Source organism: Grammomys surdaster, unplaced genomic scaffold (assembly GCF_004785775.1).
Source record: "Grammomys surdaster isolate TR1022 unplaced genomic scaffold, NIH_TR_1.0 168, whole genome shotgun sequence".
NCBI lineage: Eukaryota > Metazoa > Chordata > Mammalia > Rodentia > Muridae > Grammomys > Grammomys surdaster.
In genome coordinates, this window is record NW_021604616.1 from 7,347,586 (window position 1) to 7,367,358 (window position 19,773).

A 19,773-nucleotide genomic window follows, 5' to 3' on the forward strand; every position below is an offset into this window, starting at 1 on the left:
AGTTAACTGTCATGAATTTCATGGTGTGTGTGTGCCTGCATGTGTGTCTGTATGTGCGTGTGCTTGTGTACATGTGTGTGCACACATGTGTGTAGTCAGGTGAACATGTAGAATGGAGGGTTTCCTCTACTATCACTCTTCACCTTATTTTATGAAGTAGGATCTCTCCCTGAACCTGGACCACTCAACTAAGTTGGCCAGCAAGTCCCTGGGGTTTGCCATTATCTTCTTCTCTGCCTGTACCCAGCATTAGGATTACATAAGCACATCCTTGCTCATACTCTTTTATATGCAAACCGTTTACCCACTGAGACATCATCTCAGAACCTGAAGCCCTTTATATAATACATCTAGCACTATTTTTATTTCATTGTTCTTTATCACCCTCCCATTATAGGTTATGTAACAGCCTTTCTAGACCTCTGCATATGTAAGTGCCCCACACTTGGAGATTTGTTATCTTTTATAGCAAAACTGGATAGAATAGAATGTGTTTGATGTTGTTATTGTTGCTTTGTTTTGTTTTGTTTGTTTTTGGGGCTAAGAAGGAGTTGGAGGAGGGCTCATGTCCAGGAATACTGCCAAGAAATAAATCAATGCAAAGGGATGATTAGAGAAGAAGAGAGGGAAACTGTGCTCCACTGAAGAATCTATCTCTAATGTGAGATGCTGGGTTACAAATGTTAGTTATTCAAATTTTTATAGAATCATAAATATCATTCAATAATAATATGATGAAAAGGGTTATATTTTTGAGATATAATTTATAATCATTGAGTGGTAATGTTAAGCTTATTGGCTTTTCATTGCTTTAAAAATTGGGATAGTGATGAAATTACAAATTTTACATAGTAATTAGAAATTCAGTATTTATATAAATATATTCATTTTTACATTTTAGTCGTTATAAGTTATTATGAGTAATTGTTGTTATATGTAGTCCACTAGTGAATAAGAAGCATCACAGTTAGACATATAGATTTGTAAGGCCATTTGGAGCACTTAGATGACATTCTGATTCTAGCTGATTTTAAGTGGTTAGTATCTATATTTTAAATTATGAGTGCTTAATCAAAGAATTCATGTCACACTTAGATAATGTACTATTTGCAAGATAGTCTCATGTAAACCAAGATGATGGCCTATGAAGTGGCAAGGCCAGGTTTCTGTCCAACCATGATTATTCTTGAGTTGCTTACTATTCCTACGTGTTTGCAAACTATTAGCAAGAGAAAGACAAGTGTAACATTCAATTTCCTTGGTAGAATGGTGTATTTGATAAGGTATCAAATTGTATTCAGTCTATTTAACGTACATAGTAGGACAACTAGTTCCCTGCATGTCCATATCTAGTATAGAGCTACATTAAACTTCTCATATTGACATTGCTCATGTAGTGATTTGTTTAGTGATTACTGTCCATATGGACAAATCAAAGAGGCAATGTTCAGCTAAGTGGACACTTGTATCATGAAAACACATCTCTCCAAGTGCTGGATTGATGGCTCAGTGGTTAATAGTGCAGAGTGTCTTAGAGGACCTAAACTGGATTCCATAGACCAATATCAATGACTCTCAATCATCTGTAATTACAGTGTTTTCAAGATCCAATGTGTCATAATTTTCTAAAGTAGATCTGGTAAACGTCTTCTGTTTGACAGGGATTACTTATGTTTCAGTCAACATTACCCCAATCTCCCTGTTCCATAAGCATACCAGTTTCTGGTAAATGTATTAGTTTATTTCACAACACCACTTTCAATAGTGACCAGTTTTTCTGTCTGCTTCTACATCGATGTTTCAGATTCCAGACACTGGTGTGATTATGGGGATTATCTTCTGGTGCTTGCTTTGTCTTTATTTCATTTGTAGTAGTCTACTTCAAGTTTATTCCTGATGATTCAAATAGCAGGATTCCTTCCCATCTTATAGCTCAATAGTCTCTCTCTCTCTCTCTCTCTCTCTCTCTCTCTCTCTCTCTCACTCTCTCTCTCTCTCTCTCTCTCTCTCTCTCTCTCCCTTCTTCCCTCCCTCCCACCCCCTCAGTTTTTCTGACTCTCTGTCTCTGTATGTTTCTCTCTTTCTGTTTCTGTCTCTCTCTGTATTTGTGTGTGTGTCTCTCTTTCTCTGTGTGCGTGTGTGTGTGTGTGCGTGTGTGTGTGATCATATCTTATCAGTTCATTCATTCACAGATGGATGCAGGTTAATTATATACCTGGTCATGCGAGCAGTTCTATAGTAAATCTAGGAATGTCAATAACTGTTTTCATAAACTAATTTCTTTCCTGAAGATAAAAAGCCAATAATAATTCTGAGAGATTTTATCTTGGTGCTATTTTTAAATTTTAAAGAACTTCTATACTGTTTTCTATAATGGATGAAGACACTTAAAACTTGCTCAGTGGTTTATCTCTCCACAGTCAAACAATGACAAAAGAAAAACCTTCCAGAAATAGTTGATACACATATTTTAAATTGTGTGCAATTTTAGTGTGTCTGAAATTTCATATGAACCTCATTTTCTTAGTTGAGATTTGAGTAGTCACTGTGTGTAGTGTAACTGTATATGATTCTTGCCTGTTAATTGTTTTATGACTATTTTGGTATTAGAATGACTGACACTGCTACAGGGTTTCTGTTCAGGTAATCTTATTTGCTTTAATGGACATCATCAAAATACAAGGAAAACAACCTTGGTAGTTTTCACATTGTAATATTAGTTCAATTTTAATTTGTGATATATATATATATGTGTGTGTGTGTGTGTGTGTGTGTCTGTGTGTGTGTGTGTGTCTGTGTGTGTATAATATATATATATATAATTTTAATGTACATAATATATAATTTTTATAATATATTATACATACTATGCAGCCCAAGTTGGTCCCAAATTTGCAATCTTCCTACTTAAGCCACATAAGTTGAAACAAGAAGTATTTGTTATCATGCTTGGCTATTGTGAATATTTAGAACTTAAACTGGAATGTAGGTATACAAATGATTTGGTATTATTTGTGACTTCAGTGGTGTTTTAGATGACATAAAACTTATTCCCAATAGATAGGCACATCCAACAATTCGTTGACCTGACCAATGCCATGAGTATTTTCTTCTACATTGTAAGTGGCTTAAAATTTCAAAATTTAAACTCATTTTGGGATATATGTACATTAATTATATATTCAATACTTTTGTTGAATTATATTAATATATAACATGGCAGGTATGAATATATTAATAACACTTTAGGAATTTCCACATTAATTTTATTTGAATTATTTAATAAAAAGACCTCTCACAAATATAGGAGTTCTTGAGCTTCTATACAAACTGCATGAGGAATATATAGACAATTTGGTAAAATAGCATTTAGAGGTTGGTATTTTTTAATTAATATCTTTGAATGGATGCAAAGAAATATTGTTATTTTTCTTAATAAGTATATCTTTTCTGTGTAACAAGCCTTAGCTCCAGTGCCTGTGGGCTTGTCCGGCAATGGTGACAGTGATAAACAGAGTTTCACTCCTGTGTCAGCCACTTAGACAGTCAATCATTTTTATTGGAAATAATGACTGCAGAGAGACATGAACCACAATGATTAGCACTGGGGGCCACTATATGTACCACTCTAGGAAGGATCTCTTTAAAATGACATATTTACAATTTCTTAAAGAATATATTTTATGAAAAGCCATCAGACCCTTAATGACTTCAGATGACAAACTAGGAAGACAGGAACCATTTGATCAAATATGTTTTTAGATGATGGAGACTTTAAAATATGCTAAAATAATACAAACCTTTAAATTCATATCTATATCTATGTATAGTACGACAATACCCTAAGTGATCAAAGGATGAAAAGAAAGTTCTGGGAATGATCCACACATTGGTAGTGGGTAATTAGATTTTGATATGTAGACTAGTGACTTTCAATGTTCAGGTATTTTTAAAAGCTACTGTAGGACTAAAATTACTTACTCACATATTATGTAACTCAAGGATAAGAAGTTCAATAACCACCCCCTCCTTACATTTTCTCTTCCTAATTAAGGATAATTTTCAATTTAGTCCAAAGTGACACAAAAATCATGCCTTATAAATTACTCTAGAAATAGGTTTTATATGTTCATATTATTACCAAATAATTTACACATTTATCCCATATGCTCAGTGTACTCTCCCACTGATGTTGTGGTCTTACTTGGTTACTTACATAGGATACTTATTTCTGATCTTTGCTTACAGATCACAATTCCAGCCCATGACTTACAAATTCATGAACACAAAATCTTAATATTAAAGTTAGTTAATATAATTATTGGAGAAATTTTATTCAAATAAATTTTAAGATGATGTATCATGCCTGTATATTTGCTGCATCATAACTGTCATCTTCATATGGAAAGAATTTTCTTTATAATATAGACTATTCACATATTAAAAAAATAAAAAAGTATTTAAATAATACATCCATATGTCCAAATAAGTATTTGGGAGAGTCAGAACTCCTCTATTGGCTTTTAGCACTGAAGCTTTTGTAGATATTGTACTTCTTTTAGGATATAACATTTTTTCCTCTCCTTGCCATAAGTATTTCTGTTGGCAATTTACAGCCAAGTTATTTCTCTACAATTATCCGTGGTGACATTACGGTATCTTGTTCCTGGTTTTGAATCCTTCCAAGGAGTCTCATCTCATACTGGTTTTTGTTGAGGTACAATTTTCTTTAGCTCTCTCACACTCCTGGAAAGATTGCCTGGCCTCAGAACTCTGTGTGAAATCCACTAAGGCTTTTATTGCCACTGATTTACAATTTATCCTCCCTTGAATGATCTTGCTTCCCCAATTCTTTATAGATGTTGTTCCTGGGAAAACTCTAATAAATTGCTTACACACAAATATCTATCTCAAAGTCTATTTCAAGAGGAATACAACTTATAGCCATCCAAATTAAGAGTTGACTTAGATAATGGACACCAAAGGGATGTAGATTACCTCATGGCTGGCAATAAAGATCTTGTCACTTAAAATAGATGCTATCATTATAGTTTGGGAATGGGACAACATTGAAACTTGACATTTTTACTGGGGTGAACTGAGATGACTCATTTAGACATAACTAATGATGAACCTGTCAACCAATGAGCCACAGTGAACTCCTAATAGAAAGCTTGTCTGAGAAAACTGATAGCCAGTGAGTAATAGATGACATATTAGTCTCTTTCTACTAAGAAGTAGAAATGACTCATCCAGAACAAGGTGAATCATTCTGAATAAATTTCTGTTTATTCTATGTGTTGGAAAAAAAACACTCACAGACGGCTTAAAAAATATTTAGTCTACAGTACAAGAACTTGATAAACCCAACAGACTTTTGAAGATTCATTGTATGTTTAACTTGGAGAGGATGTATGTGAAGAATAGCTTTCCCTCTGATATATGGAAAATACCCTGCATATATGACTATTACATGGTGTCTTATTCCTAGCTGGTGGAATAACTAGATTCACAATGGGATAGCAGAGAAAAGTGCTTCTATAGATCTATACTTAGACAATTTGAATCTATTTATAATACAGTTTTTGAAGATCTAGAAGTTCTGGGTTCATGCAGAGGACTCATTCCTTAGATTATAATGCAAAATTTCTATGAAGTTTACTGTATGAATGCTACTAATCATATTAGTGTCTTTGACCCAAGACACAAGCAAAGAAGAAAAGTGACCCTTCCCTGACAAGAATAATAGACCCTGACCATCACTGAATTCAGAAAATAATATAATTGATAACAGGTTGAAATATGGGGCTTCTCTTGATTATTTCCTACCCTGTTAGGCTCCATATCAATCTAGAAGATAAAGTACAATGTTGGTAGATGAAATTTACTGTCCTTATCTTAGTTATTATTTTGTGCTGTGACAAAGTATCCTGACACAAACAACTTAACAAAGGAAGTTAAGTTGGATTATAGTACCACAGTATAGTGCATCATGGGAGGTTGGGGAGATTACTGAAGCAGCAGTATGAAGTAACTGATCCTGTTATCCTCAATGGTGATGAATGTCCTGTTACCTCAATTTTGCCATTTCATTCAGTCAAGATACCAGTCAAAGAAATATTTATACCCATAAATAAATTAAGTTCTAGTTCTAGACAATCAATATCAACTACTACTTCCCTAGAATAGAGAAAGAAAGGATAGCACAGGATTGAAATGGTAAACATCAGTGGGTGCTCTGAGACCTACTGCAGAGTGAAACTTACATTTTTCAAACAACTCACCATATTCATCGTGTAAATGAAACAAAGGATGAATGTGACATTTCCAGGGACATGGTTAGTTATTAATGAAGAAACAAGAAGTTTGAATTGTGTTATTCAAATTACCCAAGTGGGACGAAATTTTCATGATTTTAATGTAATGCAAAGAATAATTATGGTTTCAGTCCCAAGGGCACACATGGGAAACATCCTAGAATATCCACTACAGTCTGAGATAAGGAATGCTCCAAAGAATTTCCCATCTTTCAAATACCTATTTTCTACCTTGAAGTAATATTGAGAAATGTTTCTTCTGAATGCATTAACCTTGTTTTCATTTTCTCTGAAAGTCTTATACCTTAATGGACAAGAACAATTGGCTCATTCGAGGTCACAGTCCTTATCTGCGTATAGCCTATATCCAATATCAAGTCCATGAGGGGAAAAGAAAAGCCTACCCAATATTCACCTAATTCTTAGTGTATTTATAAAATGCAAATGACATCATAGTTCTAGATCGAGCCATATCATATAAATTGTATTGTTTTACAGTTCCATTATTTATCTGACCAAACGGAGTCTTGTCATTGGGAACACACTTCAATAAACTTGTCCTATATTAATTTTCATCTTAGAATCTGCATCCCAAGGACACATCTACATGTGTAAATCACTATGGTGATTTTTTACCGTAAAAACGAGGCTCCATAAATAACTTTGGCATGATTAACTTTTGTACGAACTGAAATCTTTATAGTATCAGAAGAAATAAGGCAGTACTTGGTTATAGATGAAAATGGTATAAAAACATATGTTTATGAAAACGACACAATATGTCACCTTTTCAAAGGATATATAAATAGAAAACTGTAGCCATGTAGTCATACCATGCATACTATATCCCCAGTAACTCTGGCATCTGGAAAGTAGCATACTCAGACTGTTCTAAAACACTGTGCTAGTGATTTTAATTTTGCATCTTCTACTGGATCTTCCCTTTCATTTCCACTGTTTTATACTTATTCCTTGTTATATGTCAAACTATACTCAACAATAAAAGTCATATCATGTTCCACACTAATTTAAATGATAATATACTGAATTTATAAATTACTCAGGATTTTACAATTTTGAAATTTTCTAGCTTTTTCTAAAAGAAATAATAATGACATTCCAAATAATTCAATAATTACTTTATATTTCTTTACTCAAAACATATTTCCCTCCTAAATGCAAAGCATTCCAAAGCAATATTGTTATTTATGAGTGCATCTGAATACATATGCTTTATTTATATACAAGCTCTTTAATTTTTTTCTGTCACATTATAACTGAGTTTAACTAGGAGTAAGTTGATTAGCATCTACAAATAATACATATCATTTATTCACAGTTCGGAATGTACTAAACACTATTTTAACAAGTTTATATCCTTGCTTCATTTAACCTTTAAACAACACTGTTAAATAAGTAGTGTTATTTTCATATTAAAAACTGAATAAATATACATAAATCTATTATGTTTGCTATTACACTATATTCAAAATTATACCAGATGTCTTGGTGACTAAGGGAAATATGAAAAAATAAACCTTTAGAGGAAACTAAACTTCGCTCATTGATGGTATGATTATTTACATGAGAACTGGCAAGTGAGTGAGGAGAATCAATTTAGAGTTTAATAATGAACACTATCTAATAAAATAATAATAAAACTGTTCCCTGTATACACAAGAAATATTAGAAATCTTTTCAAATATTCTGAAATTTCTGTCTTACCCTCGATATGCATCTGGGTATCTTGTAAATATATACAAAGCCACTTTAGAAACAGAACATGAAAGTTCTGTATGTAGCTTGTTTAGGTGATTGATCTTGGATACTAAGAACCATAGCATTTATTTGTAGATGTGGGCAGACTACTAAGAGGTCTGAGCAGTCTTCTGATGAATTTCTTGAGTTTCACAACCACCATGTCACAAGCGATGCATTCCTAGAAGGTGAGAACTTCATGTAGATAGGAATGCTGGGCCTTTGACCCCATCAAAGGCCAACGATAAGACAGTGATATAAGGTGTAAAGACTGAAGGACACTAGACAAAGGGAGAATGGTAGACATGGTTGTAGTTACATGTGCCTTCCTGATAAGATAGTTCAAGTAGGCACATAAATATCAAGTTCATAAAGAACCTATATATATGGAATAATTTATTGATAAGAAAACCAACTTATATTAGGCAATTTAATTTGGTAACTAATTTTTATTTAATCTGTTAATTACTCCCCTGGTAGATCAGAATTTTCTAGAAGTATAGAATACTATTCTGTAGAAACAAAGCTGGAATTCAGGTAAGAGTAAACAGAACAAAAATGCAAAGTGAAGTGATGGTTCAAGAGACTTTTGGATCTTTTATATTTTGGAGGAATTACATTAAGGGTTACAAAGATCCTGGCCCTAGAAGTATTACAGATGTGGCTGCTGTGTCACATGTGCGTCAGTGGGTGGCAGAGAAGAGCGAGGCTATGTTTAACCTAAGTACATCTGAATGATTGGTAGCCTAACATTCCCTGAAAAAAGGCAGCGATGTGGACAAATGAGAGATATCATCCTCTCCTGACCCCTCTTACTACCGGCCACAGGCTAGAGCCCTGGCCTAGGGTCATGATAGCAGAAGCTGGTGGCAGGGGCATAGGAGAGCTGGCCCTGCAACCTGAAGGGAGAGATACTTTCCTTTCTCCAGCAGGCAGGAGACCTTGCCCTGGGGTCATCAGAGCTGGGAAGCTAGCCGTGCCCCTCTCCTTCCTCTCCTTCCACAGTACACAGTAGAGAATGCCCTGAACCTTTTCTGGGCAACACAGTAGAACTGGCCCTGTATGTGAGAATTACAGATGAGCCAGTCCTAAGTGTGTGATTTTGGCAGAGCCAGCCTGGCCTCTTGTCTGCGGGGCAGTGGTGCTGATGGGGCAGAGATGAACTTCTCCCCTCCTACTTCCAGGCTGACCAGCTCAGATACCTCTCAATCCCAGATCCTGGGGTTTGAATTGGCCCAACCCAATATATGCTGCTGGAGTGCATGAAGGGACTGGTCCTACAGGTCCAAAACTACAGGATCTCCATGACATAAGGCAACAACAGGTTATTTGAGAGGAGTCTCAGTGAGGTTCTAGTACTGACAGAGTGGCAGAAGCCAAACTCTTCATGCCAGTCCAATGACTCAACACAATGAACATTTTCAAGCAAAGAAGGATGAACATACCGTGGGACACACTGTGACAGATTACAGCTTCCACAATGAATTTTTTCTCCATTGTGGGGAAAGGTTGCAAGTATTGAGGGTGGATATGAGGGGAGGGAGAGATGAGTAGGATTGGGGTATATGGTATGAAATTTAAAAAGAATCAATAAAGAGTTAAAAATAAATAAATATAAATAAATACATATAAATCAATCAATCAATCAATCATCTGTCTTTAAAAATAAAGACTATGAAGACAAAACAGTAAACCATATGACACCATGAAAATATGAGAAACCGTAAAACCAACAGAAGAGTGGGCATTAAAAAAAAAATCCTTCATAAATTACCGAATCACATTGACGAAAAAGAGCGAGAGCCTTGTTTGCTAAATAAACAGAAAAAAATCAAACGAAAGTAACTTCCCACCAATAAAGCCTTGAAGTAAACAGTCTATAGTATGCAATTAGGATATACAGATTGATTGATTGATTGACATTGCAAACATTGGAAATAAAGGCTTAATGATATTCTTACTTTGGGTGTTCTACTTTACTAGTAAAGAAAACTACTCAGTATAAAGGGAATGAAAAAATATCTATGCATCTATGAAGCAACGAGGATGGTTCAGCAAGAAGGCTAGGGAGCAAAGGAATTTGTTGTCAAACCTGGTGACTTGGGATCACTGAGCCCCATGTAATGGAAAGAAGAACCAAATTCTCCAAGTTGCCCTCTGGCTTGCACACATGTGCTGTGGGACACATTCTCACATTCATAAAAATTGAATAAACTGATGTATAAATACTTTAAAGCGAAAAACTAAAAAAGATCAACTGATTAGTTAAGCAAAGAGATGAAATGATAGAAAGTATATATGAGTTCAAGGCCAGCACACTCCTTTCATTTAAAGTGTACTTAGATATACCGAGAGTATTAAGCTGCAACACAGCAATGGGGTGGGGGACATAACATAAACATTTAACTTGACCAATGTTCAAGTTGTTTAGACAAGATGTGCCAGTGCATATCATAGCTAAGTCTCAATGGGTAAAATGCCCCCTGGCAACTACAGAGTGTGTCATCCAATGGCTGATGAATGCTTATTATTTGCATCAGAATATGTATCATTTTCTTTAGTTCAACATTGAGTAAACTCCAAAACATGTTTTTAGAAAATTAAAGATCAGAATCTCATCATACATTTGTTTCCATCAGAAAAGAATAAACTGGAAATTAACGATGATGTTTGTTAACAATTATAGCATTGAAGACTGAAACAGAGAAAAAAATTAAAGTTCCTGAAGTGTGTGTAAGTGGATATGAATCATGCTAAAAGGAACAGCATAGAGCACAATCAGGACTGAAAAGGAGTTTACAGAAATAAGCATCCCTTAAAAGGGAATATTTTAAAGAGAAAACCTAACTTTATATCTGAAGAATTGGCAATCATAGAACAAGGTAAGCTCAAATTTAGGAGTAAAAAAGAACAAGCTACAAAGCCAAAGTAAAACAGACACAAATGCACTGTGAATCATTAAATATAGAGCTGGTAGAAACGAATACATTTTGGGACATTGAATGAAGAGCTGTTGTTTTTGGAAATAACAACATTAAAAAACCTTTCGATTAACCATGACAAAAAGGAAAGCTCCAACTAAAAGAGCCAGAAATGGAAGGAGACATTGCAGCAATGCTACACCAATATAGTGAGTCATTAGAGACCTTAAAAATAGATACGCACCAACACAGTTGGAAGCCCTTAAAGAAATAGATATGTTTCAGGACACATGCAACAGACAATGTTTATAGCAGAAAACCTGAATAAGAGTAAATAATTAAGATAATTTTATAATAAATTGTCTCTCAACAGAGGGAAAATTTAGATGGTCTCACTCATTCCTCACCTGTATCAGACTTTTGAGAAATCTAACACCAATTCTCCTCAACCTAATTCTAAGATATTAAAAGATACGAAATTATTGGAAATGAATTCTACAATGCCAGTTTCACTTTATACACAAACTAGGCATCCTAGTTTTTTGTTTGTTAGTTTTGTTTTGCTCTGTTTGCTGTGATAAATGTCATGACCAAAAGCAAGTAGGAGAGGAAAGGAATGATTTTAGCTTACATATTACAATCTATCATCAAAGAAATTCAAGGTAGAGACAAGAATTGAAATAGAGACCATAGATGAGCATCCTTTAGTGGCTAATTCCTCAGGCTTTTTCAGTTTTCCTGCCTACTCAGGAATGGCCACCCATAGTAGATTGAGCCTTCCACCATCAGTTAGGAAGAAAATACACACAGATATACACACAGGTCATCTGATCAAGGCAATACTTCAATTCAGGCTCTTTCTAAGGTTGATAGCCAAGATGAGCCATCATATTAGGCATTTGTACAAATAAAAATCAAGTAATAAGCCACTATCAATGATGAATATTAGATACACAGGTTCTTAAACAGATACTAGCAAAAGGAATACAACAATACACCACAGATTAGCTGTCATAATGATGTAGGGTTTGTACCTTTACATAGATGTAAAGATGATCCAAAATTGGCTAATGTTGAAAATAATACATAAACAGATTGAAGGTCAAGCTCATGTAATTACCTCAACACACAAAAATAATAAAGCACAAAATTCTCAATGATAAAAACACTAGACAAATTAGGAACAGAACAAAAAACAAACATTAAACACAAAATACAACAAAACACAGAAAATATCACCCTGAGAATATAAAAGACAAATCTCAACTCAATTCTTCATAGACTTAGAAAGAGCAATTTGCAAATTCATTTGGAATAACAAAAATTCAGGATAGTTAAAACCATTCTCAACAATAAAAGAACTTCTGGGTAACCACCATCCGTGACCTCAAGCTGTATTACAGAGCAATAGTGATAAAAAGACTGCATGGTATTGGTACAGAGACAAGCAGGTAGATCAATGGAATAGAATTTAAGACCCAGAAATGAACCTACATACTTATGGTTACTTGATCTTTGACAAAGGAGGGAAAAAGATAGCATTTTCAACAAATGGTGATGGTTCAACTGGAGGTCACTCTGTAGAAATATGCAAATCTGTCCATTCTTACCTCCTTGTATAAAGCTCAAGTCCAAGTGGATCAAGGACTGCCACAGAAAACCAGATACACTGAATCGATAGAAGAGAAAGTAAGTAAGAGCGAACACGTGGGCACAGGGAAATTTTTCCTGAACAGAACACCAATGAATTATGCTCTAAGATCAACAATAGACAAATGAGACCTCATAAAATTGCGTAGCTTCTGTAAAGCAAAGGACACTATCAATAGGACAAAATGGCAACCAATAAATTGGGAAAAGATCTTTACCAATTCTACGTCTGATAGAGGGCTAATGTCTAATATATACAAAGAACTCAAGAAGTCAGACTCCACAGAATGAAATAACGCTATTATAAAATGAGATACAGAGCTAAACAAAGAATTCTCAACTGAGGAATCTTGAATGGCCAAGACGCACCTAAAGAAACATTCAACATCCTTAGTCATCAGGGAAATTCAAACCAAAACTACCCTGAGATTTCTACCTCACGCCAGTCAGAATAGCTGAGATCAAACACTCTGGTGATGCTATGGAGGATGTGGAGAAATAGGAACCTTCCTCCATTGTTGGTGGGATTGTAAACTCATACAAGCCCTCTGAAAATCAGTCTGGTGGTTCCTCAGAAAATTGGACATAGTACTAACTGAGGACCCAGCTATACCACCCTGGGCATATACCCAGAAGATTCTCCAACAAACAACAAAGACATATGCTCCACTATGTTCATAGTAGTCTTATTTATTATAGCTAGAAGGTAGAAACAACCCTCAAGAGAGGACTGAATACAGAAAATGTGGTACATTTACATAATGAAGTACTACTCAGCTATTAAAAACAACGATTTCATGAAATTCGTAGGCAAATGGATGGAACTAGAAAATATCATCCTGAGTGAGGTAACCCAGTCACAAAAGAACACACATGGTATGCACTCATTCATAAATGGATATTAACCCAAGAATCTACTCATGGACCACATGAAGCTCATGAAGAAGGAATACCAAAGTGTGGATGGTTTGGTCCTTCTCAGAAGGGGCAACAAAATACTTACAGGAGGAAATATGGAGACAAAGTGTGAAGCACAGACTGAAGGAAAGGCCATACAGAGACTGCTCCATCTGGGAATCCATCCCATATACAGTCACCAAACCCAGACACTATTGTGGATTCCAAGAAGTGTTTGCTGACAGGAGCCTGATATAGCTATCTCCTGAGAGGCTCTGCCAGAGCCTGACAAATGCAGATGTGGACGTTCACAGACAACTACTGGACAAAGCACGGGGTCCTCAATGGAGGAGTTAGAGAAAGAATTAAAGGAGCTGAAGGCGTTTGCAACCTCATAGAAAGAACAACAGTATCAAACAACCAGACCTCCTTCCCCAGAGCTCCCAGAGACTAAATCACCAATCAAAGAGTTCACATGGAGGGACCCATGGCTCCAGGTGCGTATGTAGCAGAGGACAGCCTTGTCAGGCATCAATGGAAGGAGAGGCCCTTGATGCTGTAAAGGCTTGATGCCCCAATCAGTGTAGGAGAATGCCAGGGTGGTGAGGTAGGAATGGGTGGGTGGGCAGTGGAACATCCTCATAGAAGGAGTGGGGTGGGATACAGGGTATCTGGCAGGGGGTGGGAGGGAACAGGGAAAGGGGTTAACATTTGAAATGTTACAAAAGAAAATATCCAATAAAAAAAGATAAATAAATAGTACTTGTTTGTTAACAACAACAATAACAAAAAGACAAATGTATGTCACTGAGCCCGGAAACAAACAAAACTGTCATCACTCTTACTTGACATAGTGGATTTCTTGATGAAAGCAATTAAGCAAGATAAAGAAATAGGTCAAAGCGAAGGGACTCAAACTAGCACTGATTGTAGATGATATTATTCTAATTAAGGGAGAGTGAAAGCTTATACCATTAGACTATTAGAAATTACACAGGTGCTAAAAGTTATAAAATGCAAAATTCAACAAACAAAGTAAAAATTAAGTTTATACTACAATAACAAGTTTGTTGAGAAAAATAATGGAAGAATTCTTATTTACAATGGCTACTAAATTAATATAATTTAACTATGAGTAGAGTGCAAGTAAAAACTCTAAAAGTTGTAAAGCACAGATCAAAGTAATTGAAGACACCCAAATAATGGAGGCTTCCAAGTTAACGTAGTAGAGAAAAATATCTTTTGCATGTTCCTGATTGCTAAGGATGTTGAATCATACTTTAAATGTTTTTCAGGCATATGAGATTCCTGTTTAGATCTGTACACTATTTTTAAATTTTTTAATTTGGTGGGCTAATATATACTTTCTTGAGTTTTCATTATTTGTTTACATAGTTTGAATATTAGTCTCTAACAGATGCAGAGTTGGTAAAAGTCTTTTCCCATTCTTTAGGCTGGCATTTTTTCTGACTGATGCTGTACTTTGCCTTACTGAAGCATTTCAGTTTTATGAGGTCCCAGTTATAAATTGTTGATCTTAGTGTCTTCCCTATCTGTCTTCTTTGAAGAAAATTCATCTCCTGTAGCAATGAATTCAAGGCTATTACTCACTTTCTCTTCTGTAATTTCAGTGTATGTAGTTTTATGTGAGGTCTTTGATCCTCTTGAACTTGAGTCTTATGCAGGGTGACAACATGGATCTACACGTAGACCATTATTTCTAGTCTGTATTACTGACTTCTTTATCAAACATCAAGTGTCCATATGTATATAGATTTATGTTTGGGTCTTCAATTTGATTCCATTGATCAATATGTCTGTTTTTATGTCAATACTGTCAGTTTTTAGTACAATAGTTCTATAAAACAACTTGATATCAGAAATGGAGACACCTCTAGCAATTCTTTTATTTTTCAGGTTTGCTTTAGTTATCCAGGGCTTTTTGTTTTTCCATATGAAGTAAAGAATTGTCCTTTCATGGGTAAGATTCTGTACAGAGCCTTACCAACATAAGACAGAGTGCATTGCTTTTAATAATGCATATTCCACTACAGGTAAGGAAGGCATTCTTGTCAGAATGACCTAAGACAGGCTCAGTCTTGTTGATAAAATAAAAAAGGGGGAGATGTGGAGAGCTTTGAGGGCTGCTTGGCAGGAATCTGACATTGGCCAAGGACAGGGAAATGGGCTTCAGGCAGGAATCTGACATTAGGCTAGAACTAAGAATTAATTTCAGTTAGGAATATAAATCTTAGGCTAGAACAAAGAAGTAGGCCTCAGTTATGAAAATGACTTTGGGCTAGGACAGGGAAGTAGGCTCAGATATTTTGCTCATCCTGATAGCCCTTAGAAACAGTGATCATGGGACTTTGTTTATTGCCTTATTTGTTCCTTGACTATTTACATCCATTGTATTACTAGTTCCTCAACCTAGAACTGACCTTAATACTTGCATGTAGTTAAAATGATATAAAAGCAGATTGCGAGGAAAAAAACTACTGAAATAAACAAACAAACAAAAAAATTGTCTTTTTATGTTCCATAAAGAAATGTATTAGAATGTTAGTGGTTATTGCACTGAATCTGGAGATTGTTTTTAGTAGGAGGGCCTTTTTCACTACATTAATCTACCTTATCCATGAGCATGGGAGGTCTTTGGATCTTCTAATCTACTAAATATTAAATATTCTTTCTTCAAGAACTCAAAGGTTTAATTAGACCAGTCTTTCACCTATTTGGTCAAAGTATCTTCAAAAATATTTAATAGTATTTGAAGCTATTGTATGAAGAGTGATTTCCCTGAGTTCTTTCTCAGTCCATTTGTCATTTGTATATATGAAGGCTAATGATTTGAGTTAATATTGTACGCAGACACCTTGTTAAACATGTCTATCATCTGTAGGGATTATCTGGTGAAACATTTAAAGTCATTTATGTATATTATTATATCACCTGCAAATAATGTCATTTCTAATATGTTTGAGATTCCATCTTACTCTAGTCAGAATGACCAAGATTAATAACACAAGAGACAGTTCATGTTGGTGAGGAAGCAGAGCAATGGGAACCCCCTCCATTGCTGGTGGGAGTGCAAACTTGTATAACCACTTTGGAAATCAGTGTGGTGGTTCTCAGAAAGTTGATAAATCTATCTACCTCAAGATCCAGTTACATCACTCTTTGGCATATATGTAAAGGATGCTTCATCCTTATACAAGGATACTTGTTCAAATATGTTTATTTTATATTCATTCATAATAGCCAGAAACTGGAAACAGGCTAGATATATTTTAAGAAAATGATGCAGAATATATATACAATGAAGTATCTCTTAGCTATTAAAAGTGACATAAAGTTTATATGCAAATGAATGGAAAAAGAAAAAAAAATTATTCTGAGTGAGGTAACCTATACCCAGAGAAACAAATATGTTATGCATTCAATTATACATGTATGTTAGCTATTTAAAAAATGATGAACAAGCTACAATCCATTGATCCAGAAAGGTTAGGTATAGAGGAGTGGTCTGGGTGAATACAGTGACCTCCCTGGGCAGGGGAAGATTAAGCAGGCAGGGGCTAGGTAGGATGGAGGGAATAATAAGGCAGTGATAGAGTGTGGAAAGATAGTGCAAGGAGAACTGCTAGAATTGGGGGACTCATTTGGGGGATGTCGTGGAACTATCGTGCAGTGAAAACTTCCTGGAATTTATGAAGGTCATCCTAATGAGGACTCCTAGTAATGGACGACATGGAGCCTCAACTGGTCATCTCTTATTGTTGTCAGTGAGTGTTTGGACAGTAGCATCCAAGAGAACCTCCCCTAAGCCCAGATCTTTGTGAAGACAAAATATTTCCTCTACAAACTGTCAGTGGAAACCCACTGGTGACAACAACACTGAGAAGACATGACTGATTGGAGCCCTCACCCCTGTGTTCTAATCTCGTGTTGTGGGAAGGTACTTGGAAGCCTACTGAAAGAGAAACGTGGGTACAAACCCAGTCACAAAACCCTTAACTTACAATTTGTCCAGCCTGCAAAGTATGTTAGGGTACTATTGGCATAGAATTTGTGGGGTTAACCAAGCAATGTCTGATTTAACTTAAGGCCCACTCACAGGAAGAAAATCATACCTAACACTGGTTGGATAACTAAGTACCAAGACTAGGTAGCCCAGAGACCTAGGGTAAAAACAAACATTATTGATCTAAAAATATGAATCAATACAATGACTCCTAATGATATTCTGTTATACTTATAGATCAGGACCTTATCCAGTCATCATCAGAGAGGCTTCTGGCAGCAGATGGGAACACATATATATTGCCATAGCCAGTCATTACATGAAAAAGGTCTAAAGTCTTCAACAAATCTCTCTCCTCAGAGCCCAGATAATACAATATAAGAGAAGCCAGAAAGGTTGTAAGAGTCAGTAGAGCTGGAGGGCACCAGTAAAATAAGGCCTGCTGAATCAACTAAACAAGGTTCAAACAATCTCACTGGTACTGAAGCAGGTAGAAGAGAACCTATCTAGGTCTGTACCAGGTCCTCTGCTTTATATTCTAGCAATCAGCTTAGTATTTTTATGAGACTCCTGAATGAGAGAACAAGTGGGTGTATGACTGTTTTGTTCGTGGGAGACTTGTCCTCCTGTTGGGTTGCCATATCCAACGTTGATATGATCGTTTTGGCTCCATCATATTATATTTTATTTTGCCATGTTTGGCTGTTCCTTTCCAATGAGAGACAGAAAGGGAAGAGGTCTGTAGGGGAAGAGAGGGGAGGTATAGAGTAACTGGGTAGAGTAGAGGGAAGGGAAACTATAATCTGAATATACTGCATGAGAAAAACCTATTTCAATAAAAGAAAATTAGAGTGCAGCTCATCATCTCTAAGAAGGCAAACTATGAACAGGCAAAATTGGAAAAACTTTAGAACACATGCTGCTCAACTAATAAGCTACACTATAAGAGTTTGCTGGGTTAAAGAGAAAAAACTTAATCTAGTTAAATTGAAAGAGAAAAAACTTAATCTAGTTAAATTGAAAGAGAAAAAACTTAATCTAGTTAAATTGCCAATATCACCCAAACAGATTTTTGGATTTAATGTAATCCTTATCAAAATACTAATAAAATTATTTATAAAACTCAATAAAAAAATCTAAAATTCACAAGAAATAAGAAATAAAGCATAAATAGTGAAAGCATATATGTAAAATGAACAAAGTTGTTGCCGTCACAATAACTGACACCCAAGCCTTTGCAAGACTGTAGTAAGAAGGACAGTGTGAAACTGGCATATCTGTCTACATATAGGCCAGGGCAACCAAAAGAGAGCCCAGAAATAAATCCATTATCTAAAGCCACCAAACACATACACTAGAGAAATAAGACTCTTAAATAAACATGGCTCTAAGAAAATGTGATATTTATAAACAGAAAGTTGAAAATCAATTGCTATTTCTTTCCCCTTTAAAATTTAATTCAAAATAAATAGAAAATATAAAATAATAGACAAAAAATAGAAGAAAATAGAAGAAAAACATATGTCAAACATCATTATATGCAATTTGCTTGGAAGAGGACCCAAAAAATACAAGCAGAATGAAAAAAATGTGGTCATATCAAACTTAAAACTGCATAAAAATGAATAATCAACCATAAAGGAATGGAGGAAATATTTGTTAAATATTTATTGCATATCTACATAGATTATATAGAATAATAAAAAATCCCAAAATAATTAAAAAATATATAACATTCGAATAATTAAAATTAAACTGAATGGACACTTCTTAAAAGAAGAAATGCAGGAGGCTTACAAATGTTTAAAAACATAGTCAGCATGCTTGATTTCTTTTTTTTTTTTTTTTTTTTTTTTTTTTTTTTAATTGGATGATTTATTTACATTTCCTATGTTGTCCCCTTACCCCATCCCCCACCACCCCCTCGGAACCTCCAATCCCCTCGCCCCTCCTCCTTCTTCTCTGTGGATGTAACCTCTATCTACACCCCCCCCACTCCCACCTCCCCACCCTCAAAATTCCCACCCCCTGGGGCATCCAGCCTTCATGAGGTCAAGGTTCTCTTCTTCCACCTATGCCCAGCAGGGCCCTCCACTTTTACACACGCTAGAGTCACCTGAGATGAATGAACATTGAGTAAAAAATATTTGTTCTAAGATAAGGATGGAGGCAAGTGTGTAGAGCAGTCTTTTAACTTTGTGATTGA

General features: G+C 35.4%; 1 protein-coding gene and 1 pseudogene across 1 annotated transcript in view; one reads left to right on the forward strand and one right to left on the reverse strand.

Annotated features, from left to right (window-relative positions):
* Positions 1 to 19,773, reverse strand: part of Nkain2 (sodium/potassium transporting ATPase interacting 2) — a 993,485-nt gene that overhangs the window by 466,828 nt on the left and 506,884 nt on the right. The gene's annotated exons all lie outside the window — the stretch shown is intronic.
* LOC114620420 lies at positions 8,712 to 8,829 on the forward strand (annotated as a pseudogene).